This window comes from Bactrocera latifrons, unplaced genomic scaffold, assembly GCF_001853355.1.
Source record: "Bactrocera latifrons isolate USDA-ARS-PBARC rearing strain unplaced genomic scaffold, ASM185335v1 scaffold_39, whole genome shotgun sequence".
Taxonomy (NCBI): domain Eukaryota; kingdom Metazoa; phylum Arthropoda; class Insecta; order Diptera; family Tephritidae; genus Bactrocera; species Bactrocera latifrons.
Genome location: NW_017537034.1, coordinates 92,740 through 107,966, shown reverse-complemented (window position 1 = coordinate 107,966; position 15,227 = coordinate 92,740). Strand labels below are relative to the sequence as shown.

General features: G+C 36.5%; 1 non-coding gene across 1 annotated transcript; it reads right to left on the bottom strand.

Annotated features, from left to right (window-relative positions):
• Positions 1–14,856: 14,856 nt before the first annotated feature.
• Trnak-uuu lies at positions 14,857–14,929 on the bottom strand. Its single transcript has one exon. It is a non-coding gene; the product is annotated as a tRNA-Lys (tRNA).
• Between the last annotated feature and the right edge of the window lie 298 nt (positions 14,930–15,227).

Genomic DNA, 15,227 nt, shown 5'->3' with positions numbered 1-15,227 from the left:
TCATTAAGTCAAAAGCTAACCTACAATCCTTTCGAGAACGAGTAGAAATCATACATGTTTTTCTTTTTTGCAAATAATGTTGGCAATCCTGCATATCCTTAAAGCATTCCATTGGATCGGGGCAACCGTCTGTCAGTCTACTAGTTCGGTAACTAGGCAGATGGCCCTTTTTGCAATCCCACAAGCTATTTCGTTTTCAGGAATTCCTTTGTGGCCTGGAACCAAAGTTATTTCATAATAGTATTGTCAAAGAAAGCCTCGTCTCTATCTCAAGAAACCTATAGTAATAATTTGGGGTTTTGTTTGGGCTATAAGGTGAATGCATAATAACCTCCCAATCAAGCTCTCGCGGCTTCTGGCAAGTCACTATCGAAGCGTGTTGCCTGACGTTGCTGGAATCTCACCAACCACATAGCAAAACCTTCGTAACCGTCAATCCTTCGTAACAATAAATCATGAATGTTTGTTCTTGACGTTGGCGTGGTGATCCAGTAACTATGCACATTCGGTTCATGAGGTTTTTTGACGTAAAGCGTGTGAGATTCATATAGGGAGCTTCCTTTATTATCGAGCATTATTTAAACGGTTCTTGGACAGTCGAGACCACACTTACAAGACGGTTGGATTCGACTCGATTGCCATTCTTTTATCAATATTTCAGACAACTGATATAATATCCGATATGGAGTTGACGAAATCAAAACCATAAACACCATTCACATTTTCAACAGCCAAGTTTGCGTCTTCGCCTGTATCGTAAATAAACTGTAAAATATGTTGTGTTTTTTCTTTGCTGGTACCTATTTTTGTCAGCACGCTTTCATGTTAAGAATGCAAGCCGAGTGACTACAAGAAGGTAAATCCATCCTGTGCATTTTAATTTACTTTTATAGTTATGTTACAGCTTATTCTACCAAGTACCCTACTATTATAAAATTAATTGAACTGGACACACTGTCAACATGCCATGTACCAATATACAAGACTACTCATAATAATGTCGTAATCAATTACCGTTACATTTATTTTACATTGCTCAATGAAGTAAAAAATCTATTAATAATCAAAATGAATATGCTTGTAAGTGAATAAATTGAAAGGTCGCCATAAATACCTATGAATTGTAAATGACTTAGAATGAATTGCTTGTCATTTGAGATGAAATACAACCCTGATGGGATGGCAACAAATTGTACACTTGGACGTTCGCATATATGTAAGTAGACAAACTTGTCGGGAATGTGGGCTCATAAGAATGAAAAGCAGTTGCCGATATCAAGACGAAGGAAGTCTTTTAGAACTTTGATCAACAAACCGGAAAATTGGATGCGTAATTCTTCTTCATTGGCGTAGATACCACTTACGAGGTTATAGCCGAGTTTACAACAGCGAAGCAGTCGTTCTTCTTGCACTGTCTGTGCACTTGCGCCAGTTGTAGATTTCAAGTGTAGCCAGGTCCTTCTCCACCTGATCTTTCCAACGAAATGGGATTCTTCGTTTTCCTCTGCTTCCTCTGCGTCCTCTGCGTCGAACACTCTCAGAGCAGGACTGTTTTCATCCATTCGGACGACATATCCTAGAAAGCGTAGCCGCTGAATATACGCGGTTAGAGAGGCGTATATTCACTCCGTAGGCAGAGCAGCAATATTACCGTTGCATCTAACTGGTGTGGTTGTAAGATCCTTCTGACCAGAGTGGAAGGTTTTGTTAGGTGAACCGCCTCCTGACCTGATTGTCATACAGCGCGCTGTTGCATTCAGGTTAAGAAGGGGCTTGAGTGTGTCATTGTTACGGAATGACTGGATTTCCGATGATGATGTAGAGAGGAAAGGAAATCTAGAAAGCAGGAGGCTTATAAATGTTAGGACCAGATATAGATGGCAAGACTGATGAGACAATAGTCCTAACGGTCGAGTGACTTACGAGTACATCCGGTACGTAAAGTTTGCTAAGGGTAACCCTGACCTCAAATTCCGTCTGAGTCTGGTTTTTCTGCTTACGAATGCATTTTTGCACCAGAGATACTGGGAAATTATAATTGCAGATTACTCGATGTACTAGGACATAGGGGAACTGGGTAGTATGGGGGTCAGCTGGACTGATAGGCGTTTACACGTTAGCGGTGTGATTTCCACTAGTCGGAATGCTGAACAGTAAGAGTCGTTTGCGCGTGATTTGTTTAGACGGCGAAGGCATTTAACTGGGTCTATTCCGCCCTTAAAATGATACCAATGAAATATATAAAAAAAATATGAGACTCGATGACTACAATTTTCCCTTTCAGGCCGATATTGTGACTACCAAAAAAAGGCACAAATGAGATTGGTAATTAACGAGTCGGTCCATTAAGTCAACACGAAGTCTCACTGCGTAATAATATATGTATAAAGACGCAATGAATGGACTGTCCCAATAGAGTGCACTTAATTTAGGTTTCCGGTTTTCTAGAAATGGATTGCCACGCAAATAGAGCATTTTCTCCACATGGAAATCACTTGTAAATTTAATATTTGCTTGAGGCAATATCATCAACTGATCATTATTACAATATAAATTATCAACAAGGTCTTATATTATGGTTTATATGTGTGTATGTATGTATTTATGCATGGAAGTAACGGTAATAGTATTTGAAGTGCTGCTGCAAAATAATAAACAAGAAATCAAATTGTATCAAGTGCTTTCTCAACAAGCCAAACGACGCGACAAACACTTTAATAAAATTGTAAATAAAAAAGAGCAGAAGAATGACGTACGATCAACAGAGGATCACTACGATGAGTGTTTTAGAATTGCAAAGCTTGTTTGGACTTACAAGTCAACTTACAAGCTTAATATATTTATATTGATATATGTGCATACATTTATATAAAAGTTTATGCACCATTTTTAAAGGCTTCACTTTTTTCAACTAATTTTTAAGTGTTTTACTCGGCATGTATGTGTTTGTATGTGATTTTGTAAATGTGTGTGTGGCGCCTGGTTCGTAACTTTATGTAAAAGCACTTGGTGCTTGTTGGCTGGCGCCAATCTCATGTCAATTAATAATTAGTTCAGTAATTACGGTTCATTTAATTTACGAAAAGACGCCAGGGGAAATTTGATATGCGAACATATCACTTTGCTGACATACGAAACATGCGCCCGATCGCTCGATATACAAAACACTTTGCGCACTAACACAACAACAGCAGCAACACACGAACGTGTGAATATGCAGATCGCTTTGTGAGCACACAGGCGGCGTTTATCGAAAATTTCAACTGACGAAAGATTGGCAGCCATGAGGGACACTTAAAAAACTTAAAAAGCTGAGCGAGCAAGTGAGTTGTTTTGTTGTAAATTATATACTTTTTTTTTTTTTGTTTGCAGGTCTTTATTTACTATTGGTGCATATTTTTTTATATAATATTATTTCCGATAATCGATAATAAATTTCGGTATCAAAACTAAAGTGCAAAGCCTTTTTATACTTGATAAGTAAATAGGCAAGTCTATAGAACTATTAAATATTGATGGACGTGTTCTGTTTCCTTTTTATTTATATTTTTGGAGTCGTAAGCTTTGGCTTTGTTTACGAAATGTCTTGAGTACTTTGCCGCAGCGAAAATTAAGTGATTACTTAAGCTTACAAACAGTTTTGTACAATTCCTAGAAGCGTTTATGTAATAAATTACAATAATAATGTATTCGCAGTTTTCATATGTTTGTGGTATGGTCTGTAATGTAAAAACTGCGAAACACAATAGTTTTTGTTCTTGGTTTTAATTTTAGACATTCGCGCGATATTTTATGTTTATAGATCTCACAAATGAATATACTGACATTATTAAATCGATTTTTAGACTCCAGTTTTATCGATATACATATGTTTTTAATTATATTTTATCGATTCATGCATATCAAACTTTCTGTAAAAATCGTTTATCGATAACAATTAATTTTTCAGAACAAAATGCCTAAAATCTGAATCAATCATTTATAACTAAATTTCTGAAAAAATCGTTTATCGATAACATTTTATTTTTACGCTTAGTTCAAATAATTTAGTTATATATATTTTTCGATAAAAATATCTTAACTAACTTGACTATCGGTCTATGTTGGTAACTTATGCCACGCGTTTTTTCATACATTTGAGTTATCTATTTTATCTTAAGCTAATCTGTCTTGCGTCCAATAATAATTTCGAAGTTAAATTTTTTTCAATATCTAAACCGAAGTAATTTTATATTTCGATATTTTCAATTATTGATCGAAGCTTGCATACTTGCTTTGTATGTATGCTCTGCTATTTGAGCGTATTTTATATTATAAAACTCAAGATTTATCGATATATTTTGTTATCGATTATTACATATTTTAATCGATATGCGTTTGTATGTACTTTTTTTCGAGCGTATTTTATGTATCTCTGTTATATCTTTATTTTATTTCTTAATCGCTTATCACATATTTTTTCAACTCTCTTATCGATATTTTACCATTTTATTTTAAGCGAATTTGTCCTCAACATTCATAATAATTAATTTTTTAAGAATTCGATATTTCTCCGTTACAAAAATATTCAAACTAATTTAATTTTAGATTTCGATATTTTCAATTATCGATCGGTATTTTTACACTTACTTTGTATGTACTTTCCTTTTTCCATTGTATTTGTTCTTTGAGCCGATAGACTCCATTTTTATCTATACATTTTTGTTATTATCTTTGATCGTTTATTACATATTTATTTATTATAATATCTCGGTTATCGATATAATTTTTTCTTGCGAATTTGTCGTCACGGATAATAATAAATAAAGTTTTCTATAATTACTTTTATTTCAATATTTTTCATTAATTTTAAACTTCGATATTTCCATTTATCGATTAATTATTTTGCTCTTGTACTTTTTTATCATATTTGTTGACGTTCTGAATAGGGTATATTATGTTTGCCACAAAGTCAGCATTTTTTCCTTATGTCAATTGATTCTATTTTTATCATGAGATTTTTGATTGATTATGACATATTTATCTATTGTAATATCTCAGTTATCGATATCATATGTTTTTGCGTATTTGTATTTAAGGTTAATAATAAATATTCGACATAATTATAATTATAATAATTTCGTTATTTTTCGATAAAAGGCTTAACTAAAACAATTTAAAATTTATGTTTATGAACAGAATAGAGTATATTATATTTGCCACAAAGTGACAATCCCCAAGTATACCCGAACTAGCTCCTCAGTTTATAAGATATCGACACAGAAATTTTTCAAATATCCTTTTCTCTCCATGAATCTGCTTATTCGTGCTAAGCCTGGGTATTGGAACACTATAGCATACGAAATGCCCTATCAAAATTAATTTCTTGTATGACAGCTTTTTTATTCGAGTGGGTACATTGCGCGGAACAACCAATATAAAAGTTTTCTTTTCTTTTTTTATCTAATTTAAACTATGTTTTTAAATGAGTGACTATTTTCCGAAATTTATTCCAGCTATATCAAGTAGGAGAATGGAGTCCTGTGTAGAAGTTCACTCAAGTGAAGAAAGTTCTCTGAGCGTCATTCACTTGAGAGTGGCCAGAAACGATTACTTTACACATGGCTCAAGCATCCGTTTGAATGTGAGTTAAACATCCCACCCCAGGGTTGTGTGCTAGGTTTGGGACCAGCCACGTAAAAAACGCCTTCAATGAAAAGTTCAGCTATAACCGTGTTAGCAGCGTCTACGCCAATAAAAAGATATCAAGCGGGAATAAATCTTTCTTCCTCTAAGACTTATCGAGATAAATATAGAGTTATATACATCAATAATATTATTAACTGATCATTTTTATGAGAAATTGAACTCAAACGCACTCTGTTATCCCGATTCGATAAATTAAATTGAGAGATTTGGTGTTGTTGTAGCGAAATATATGGATTCAGGTTGACTTCAAAACCTTCTCTTGTTAGATAAAGTTCTATAATCGGTTAGCTACTTTACTTTTCATCTAAGCCAAGCTTAATTTTACATGCAACTACCTCACATCTTTCTAGAAGCGGCATTAAGGTTATGATCTCATGATATTCCGTGACTAATCATATTTAAAATCATATTAACAATATAATTTCATATTCAATATAATTATTTCCTTCTATTACTAAGTCATTGGCAAGCTTCCGCTCCTAAATAAAAATTACGAACGAAAATTGGAGTCTTGAATTCCCACAAACTTATTACAGTAATAAATAACACCATTAAAAGAATAATAGTATAGTACATATGTATGTACATGTGTGTAGTATGTGTATCTACATGTGTTTAAAATCAAATTTGCATGCATCGATTATTAATCGCTTATTCCAGGTAGTCATAATTTAAGTTTCCTTCTACGCTCCAAACTCCTGCGGCCATACCCACACTGCAGTGACCTCGCACGCCTCTTCGGCGCGTTCGCTATCGTGCCACTCAACGAGTGGCCATTGCCTGCTACCAAGAATATGCATATGTAAGTGCGCTCGTACAATAAATTGTTGTAGTTTGTGGTTCTGCGGCCGAATTCATTTTTGTCTTTACTCCTCTTATTCCTTTTTGGGTAAATTTTTTTTTGTTTTTGCTTCATTTTGACCATTTGCCTTTTTGCGCAATTCTTTGACAGCAAAAATATTATTTGTGTCTCATAAATTTCCATTTCACACCTGAGTAGCATTTAATAATGATTCCTATTAATTTTGTTCACACAGATGCAAAATACAATAAAAAAAAAAACACGACAATAAAGCCAAATTGAGAAAAAACGAAAGGCAGCGAGAGGCCTGACGTTGACAGCAGCATATTTACGTGTAAGAAACGATTTACCGCCATTCAGCGGCTTTATCATCATCACTGACCATCAGCGGTTGCGGTTGGATTTGTCGACAAAGGTGAGGAAGTGAGACTGAGTGTCGATTTTTCGGCACGAAGCATCATATACAAGACGGCGGAACGAGTTCTTCATGCGCTGCTGGTAGCCAGCGAAATCTCCTTTCTTGGAAATCATAAAATAGTACCAGCTACTTGGTAGCTCTCGGCTTTACTAGCTGTCATGCGTAATTATGCTCATATTTCCTGTATAATTGTACATTTATTAGTGTCGCCTTGATGGGCATGAACTAACTTTCTTCATACAGAAAAAAATTATTTTTTCCCCCTAGGCACTCTTCATTTCTTGCATACTTTTTTTTAAGTTTTGTAGAATTGACAAATTAGAGATTCACTAGATGAGAAAAGTTTATGATGACGGAAACTTCGAAAAATCATATTTTTATCAAATTTAGACTAATGGTCCAACAGCAATGAAGGCGTATCAGCCAAAGGTATCTCGGTTCTGCATTGAAGACCCAGAAACAAGCGGCTTAAGTTCTATTGGATTCCAGGTCACAAAGGCAACGAGTGTAATGAGATAGTGGAAAAAATTGGCAAGAGAGGTGTATGGCTGTCATCCGGATCTCCACACGAGCATGACAAGGAAAGTCGAAACTTGATGGAAGGATCTACGGGGGTGCAAAACTGCAAAAGTCTTGAGAAAAGCGATTGATCATAAATATATAAAGTTAGTACTGGCGTTCAATAGAAGAAACTGTAGCAGTATAGTTATAATGCTCACTGATTATAGAATGCAGAATGAGACTGACAACTCAAGAACTACATGTAGTATCTTTTTCTTCTTCTGTACTGGCGTAGACGCCGCTTACGCGATTGTACCCGAGTTCATAGCAGCGCGCCAGTCGTTTCTACTTTTCGTAAGGTGGAGCTAATTGGAAATTCCAAGCGAAGCCAGGACCTTCTGCACCTGTTCTTTCCAACGGAATTGAGGTCCTCCTCCTCCTCTGCTTCCTCTGGAGAGTATTACGCCAAATACTTTCAGATCTGGAGTATTTTTGTTCATACGTACGACATGTCCTAGCCAGATCTTTCCTTCTTGCAAGGTCCTTCTCCACCTGGTCTTTCCAATGGAGTGATGGTTTTCCACCTCCTCAGCTTCCCCCCAGCGGATACTGCATCCAATTCTTTCAAAGTTGGAGTATTTTCGTCCATTCGAACGACATCAAGATTAAATACACAACACACCACAAATATTTCTTGAGCACAAAACTTTACCGCTTGAAAATTTAGTGAGTCAATTTGGTCGATGGGAAGTAGGAGGCGTTAGCCGTCCCATTGTTCTGGCGTAAGAGCTTTTTTCCTTCGTCCAACGCAGCTATTCTATTTGTAATTCGACAACGAATCAGTAGAGTCCTCTCACCGTTTTGTTTCTCTCTACGAAATCGATATAGATCGTACCTTATGAATCCCAGACAATCTTGAGGCCGATCGAACACTCTATGGCTTCCACAGGTTCCTTGGGTGTAGTCCAATGTTTTCACTGTTCCACATTAGTCTCTGGTGTATACCAGTAAATCCACTTATTTTCAACGGTTACGAAACGCCAGAGAAACTTTTTTGGAACTGCGAAGAAGTGGTCTCACAATTATGTTTGTGGAACGGAATGACCAAGCACGATATAAGACTTGATATAAGATTCCAATTTTTCATAAATGAGTGGATCCGTGCAGTCGTTTTGAGTTACCTGCTGCCGTCGCGCCCCTTCAATCAACAATATGTGATCGTGGACTTTTCTCAAGTTATACATATTTGGCAAATGTTTTCGGGACACAAGCGATCAAACCCATGCGTCCGACTGAGGACACTAGAATTTAGACAGTAGCCGTAATGTACCATAGCTTTGTTTGTGTCGATTTCGGTGAGTCTAAAAATTTATAATTTTCTCTTTCTAAAAAAATTGTATATCCACCTAACCATTAAATATTGTTTCTTCTCAGCGAATATAGACCAGCATCCGGTAGTTCATTATACGCTGACAATGTTGCGCAATTCTCGCACTTTATTAGTGGGTGGTCAGAAAGTGTGCATCCAAGCAACTGCTCTCCACCACAAAACCAGTCGCTAGCTGAAGTAATTTTCGTTTCAGGTTACAAAAGAAAACCACTGATTTGTATTTTTCCCCCACACATAAATTTAAATTACAACACTAAAGAGCAATAAAAAAGTAAGGCAACGGAGAACAAACACAAAATACCGTGTATGTGGGTTTTTGCTTTGCGGTTTTGGCAGTGAAGTGACTTGATTTCCACATTTAATTAATATAAATTAAAAAATAAACCAACCAGATTTCCCCCACACATGCTCATAAAGATGAGCGTGCGTATGTATGTCTTCGTAAGTGCTCTGATGAATGAAGTCGACGTAACCGCAGGTAACGTAGAGTTGAAAAGACGGCCACAAAGTTGTAATTGCCAACGAGCGTACCGAGGCACCAACGCGCCAACGCTCTATTTGCAGCAATCTTCTGAATGGCGACCGGATTACAGAGTCACATCATCGGCCGCAGCAGCAGCAGTGCGCGTCTTTACAACCGTCTTCATTGTCGTCGGCGTCATTGTGTGTGCAGAAACCGCAAACGTGTGCCATAACTCAGCTAAAATGGGTATAATTTGTGTGTTGCAACAGCCAACTCCCAGCCCTCAGGTCGCAGCTCCCAACTCCAAACTCCCAATGTGACCAACTAATAAAAGCGTTCGTTCGTTGCTGTTGAACTCTAAAGCGACTAAAGTGACGGTACACCGGTAATTTGTAGAGACGGGGTCTTAGTCGTTCGTTGCTTCGCCGCTGGGCACGGATGTTCTTGTCATTTCTCTGACAGATGACTTTTAGACGCTTTGCAGCTAGCGCTTAGAAGCATGATTGCAGTTTGCGTCTGTGAATTAGCATTTGTCGCTCCGTTCATCATTTCCTATGTACTTTTGATGCTGGCGCGAACCAAGTGCCGAGCATGGTAAGCAGTAAATCGCTTAAACTAAGTTCCAGCAGGCTTTATTGTTCTATGCAGTTAGTACATACACTTATTATTATTTTTTTTTTTTTATATAACATCAATCAGTTGGCTAGCGTAACTCTACACCAATTGTTACAGCAACACTTTGAAAAGCTGTCATTCAAAGCGTTGGCAATTCAACGCTTAAATTTTTATTCACTAAACGCATTGCTTTTCCATAGCCACTGCAACGGGCCGACTACCTGGCCTTAACCAGTTTCGTGGACTCCTGCCGCGTCTGCATGCTGCCACAGCTGTTCGCGGCATAGTGGCCGGCCTACGCGCTTCCTGCCACATCAGTGTCTGCTTCATCTGCAATTTTCGCCATCATCATGTGTGCCGAACACTCTTCATCCAGCTTCGCTGCCTCGGTTTCGTTCAAGCGCTCGGTGTTTGTGCGAGCTTGTGTTGCTTGGTGCTATGTTCTATAATTAAATGTTGTGGTTATGTGACTTCGATACGATCAACCATTGCCAGTCCCAACTTAGCTTTAGCTGCATATGCACACTTCATAACCATACAGGGTGTATAGTAGAGAATCCGAACAAGACGATTTGTTTTGCAACAAAGAAGCAGTGTAGAAATCCTACTAACATCCGCATTGGAAATTATTAGTAATTAACTGAATTAGAGAATGAAGAAGAAACTGGAGGAGAAAGTGCAATGAAAAGATGGAGGTAATGAATGAATAGTAAAATTCGAGCTCTTCGACGTCTCTAGTGAATTGGAACATCCTTAAACTGCAGTCTGCGTTAGATTTGGTTTTCTACCTTAACAGTAGACTCAGAACCTCAACCAAATGCAATAGAAACTATTTACTCAACGTCTGATTCCTGCTTTCCGATAAGACTAGAGTGAAAGGAGTTGGTAGCTAGTGCTTTCTTCGCACTATTCCGCCAAGCCTTCGACCCTAACTGCTCTACGAATTTAAATTAAATATATTGAAGCAGTTTACTAAACGATGAATCGAGCTTTTTTTTTATTCAAAAATTTTTTGGGGTAAAATCCAATCTTTGCTTCACCAACCCTGAAAATTTCGACCACTGCTCCCAAAATGTACTGCTGTTGACTTTTGCTGTGTTAAGGTACCGATAAGGAATATGTAATCGAGAATAAATCACTGGAGGAAAGGATCACTGTCATGCAGAGGTTTACGGTAGCAATGGACGTATTACGAAGCCTTTTTTAGCGAGATGAGCATTCATACCTACCGAAAATGACAAAACAAGTGTTGATCACGCTTACTCAGAATTAATCAAGAAATGCCTGTCTTCACCATCAGTAGCATCATATATCAGACTGGCTTGGGTGCCGGCTCAAAGCGGAATCGTAAAGTAAATCCGAAGCGTTGACTAACGACTAGCTTTGCAAGATCCTTTTAGCGAGAAGTAGAACGCTGAGATCCACTGAAGTACTTCTTCTTTATTATATTTGTGCATAGACACCGCTGAGTGTCTATGAAGTTTGAAACATCTTGGGAGTAATTTTTTGAGGAAAACCGGAGAAAATAACTTAAACTATAGTTAGCTGCCTCAACGAATTTTTGATGGTTTACCGACAACTGAGAGCGAGCGAGTGAACTCCTTCTTGACGTTTGTATCAGAGCCATCTTTTAACCGAGCCGAACTTTCGTCTGTACTTTTTATTCTTCCTTCATTTAATTCTCGTCTGAAACAATTTTAATTAATTAAAGCGACCATGGCTTTTCATGATGCAGTTATATTATACTTTTTATATTTATAGTAGTAACAATTTTACTGCGTTACACCCTGTACTCGACACTCTTGAAATTACTCGATTGACTTGGAAGCCGTTTATCGTTTAATAAATTGTGCCACGCGGATTAGGTTATTTATTAATGTGTTTATAAATTAATATCGACGATTTATGCCAACGCGCCGACAACAACAAAAATAACATGACATAATTGTAAGAAAAATAGTAATAAATAGTACTCGCATGCCACTACGGCTAACACACTAAACGCGCCGCAATTTTCGCATTTTTCTTGTGCGCTATAAGTTGTACTTTTATACCCTACACAGGGTATATGAAAATTGCCACGAACTTTATAACACCACGAAATCTCGGGCAGCATGTAAAGTAATATATGTACATATATATTTAAATGATCACCGTGACAATCAGAGTCGATTAGTTACGCCTGTCTGTCTCTCAAACTATATGCAACCTCCGTTTCTGAGTTATCGATCCGAAATTTTGTACACTTTTATCGACAAGCAGCTGTTCTTTTATCAAAAACGGACCACTATATAAAATAGCCGCGATGCAAACTGAACGATCAAAGTTATTGTATGGAAATCTTTATTATTTTACAAGATATCTTCACGAAATTTGGCATGGATTATTTTCGAAGGCAATTCTACGATATCCGAAGAAATTTTCTAGATCGGACTAGTTTACCACATAGCTGCCATACAAAGTGGCCGAGCAAACTCAAGATGTTGATATGGATATCTACACAAAACTTATGTGTTATCACAATCGCTGAACAAATTGCTCGTATTGGATAAATATACCATAAAACTAACCGATAAAAATAATGTTAAAAATTTTTTGATATGATATAAGAAAAGCAGCTAAGGGGTATTTTTCTGCGCAGTCAAAGTTAGCATTCTTCTTTGTTTTTGTTTACTATTTTCTTATCTTTGCATGTTTTTTTTTGCGCTTTATTGCGTCAAACACGTAACTTTGCAACACATTTTAACTACTTTACACGCGGCTGTTTTTGCTTTTCCTCATGTTGTTTTTGATCTTTTCCCCTCTTTTCGCTTTATTGCCACGCTCCCCTCTCTTTATGAAAATTAATGAGCAACTAATTTGATAATATTTTCGTTAAACTCGCAATTCAACAAGTTAACTAACTACTTTGTTAGTCAGCGCCTGCGGTACATAAGTACATACATATGTTAAGTTAATATGCTGCACATATGTATGTACATACATTTATTATATATTTCAATAACCTTACTTATGCGTGGCTGGTTTGAAAGGAATTAGCGTTAACGACTGTTGTTGGAAAAATTGCCACTTAATTGAAAAATTGTAACGGCGACAAAGAAAGCAGCTAGGTAGCAAATAAAAGAAAATATATACATATGTACCTAAATATATATACTCATATACATAAGTACATACATATGTACATGCATTCATAAGTGTTGGGGAAAACTTAGTTGCTCTGCAGTCCACTTGAAAATGAATAATTTACGCTTTTCATGCTTTTAAGTGGCATTTATGACACCACCACCCGGTTGGGTGGACACAAACAACGCACACACACATCCAAACACATACATATGTATATAAGTAATCGTAAACAAGCCGCCCGTGTGGAGTGACAAATGTGGGCCACACATCAAGATGTCGCTTTGCGGCGAAATCCGTGCCTGCATTGGTTTGCGATTAGCGAAAATTTAATTTTAAGTAGAAAAAATGTTTTTTCTTCATAAAAATTAAAGAAAAAAGAAAAACAATTATAATTTTAGTACCAGAAATATTAAGATAAATAAGTAAAGACCCCAATATATAGCCTATAAACCTTATGAAGCAAATTTATTGAGATGATCCTTACCTCTACTAATATATTATTTATAACGAGTGATCCAAGAATAGGTACTTTTTAATACCCTTTTTTGAAGAAAATATAGCAGCCGTAGCTGAGAGTAGACACGGAGACCGCGGAGAGTCGATTCTATTCCATTCGCAGAAACTCGGGCAGACGTATGGAACGATTTGGCGCATTTTACGTCGATATCTTAAACTGAAAACGTACAAAATATAGCTTGTGCAAGAATTGAAGCCGCTCAACCTTCCCAAGTACCCACCATGGTACTGGTGGAATTGTCGGTCCATATTTTTTAAAAACTTACGTCGGTGAGATCATAACCGTCAATGGTGACAGTTATCGCGGCATGATAACCGACTATTTGATGCCTGAAATTCACGCCGGTGATCTCGGTGACCTTTACTTTCAACAAGACGGAAATCTGTGGATTTATTGACCGAAGTGTTGAGTAGATAATCACGTTTTGATCCGGTTTATTGGCCACCAAGAGCGTGTGATATCACACCGTTAGACTTTTTCCTCTGGGGATAAGCAAAGTCTAAACCCGACAAACCCGCTTCGATTTAGGTCCTGGAATAAAGCAATTCACTTGGTATTCGCCAGTAACTGGTCGAAATGCTCGAACAAGTCAAAGATTGGACTCAACGGTCAACATTTAAAACATTATTCTTTCGAATAATAATAAATACACCTTATTAAATTTTCTGTATTTTTTCTTTAAAAAAGTGGGGAAACTCGAAATGGATCACCCTTTATATGCTGTAAAGTAAGAGAATTTGATGAAATATAAAGTTGCGAAAATAGATGAGAGGTATACGTGATTGCACGTCCAATTTTGTTAATTTTCAAACTGAAACAAAAATATCTCAAAATGTACAAACGTACCATCTTGAATACTTGAAGCCTTCTGAAGTTTTTTTTTAAGATTTAACGCCCTTTTAATAGTATTCACCATAAACTGTAGAGGAGGAAGGTTAAAAGCGAACTAATAATGCTCCAAGTTACTCAACATAATTAAGAGAATACTCTTACTTTTTTGAGTAGTTATAAATTATATATAATTCAACTATAGGCACTAATGAACTTATAGAGCATTTAGAAGAGATTTTTTAAAATCCAAAAAATAAAATTATGCCTTTTATGTATTAAAATTGGTATGAAAGTTAGACAGTTTTACTTCAAGGCATTTGGCTAAAATTTCATTTTCAATATTAATCTGCCAAAACTTTTATTCTTGTTACACAATATTATTTCGCTCACAACCTTGTGGAAGTAGAGTGAAATTATAAAAAATAAAAATACTATAAATTATTAAAATAAAACATGTAAAAATTTTAATTAAAAAAAAAATTAATAAAAAAAAAATTGTATCCGCCCGAGCAGGGACTTGAACCCTGGACCCTTGGATTAAAAGTCCAATGCTCTACCGACTGAGCTACCCGGGCACATATGAACAAATTGACAAATGCCTTAGCTGAGCACAAGCAATGGAGCACAGTTCATATTCATTTTGCCCAATGTTTGTGTTTGCGTGTTTGCTTCTGACTTTGGAGCGAAATTCTTGCCAATGTAGGATGTGGGGTTATGTAAGAGACAAGGGAGAAAGTATTTAAAGTGTGCAGAGAAACATTGAATGCATTTTCATAATTTCAAATAAATTTAGCGAGATGTAAATAGAAACAAAAACAAAGAAAGGCGCAAAAAAAGAACACTAAAAAATCTTGAAAAATATATTTAAAAAAA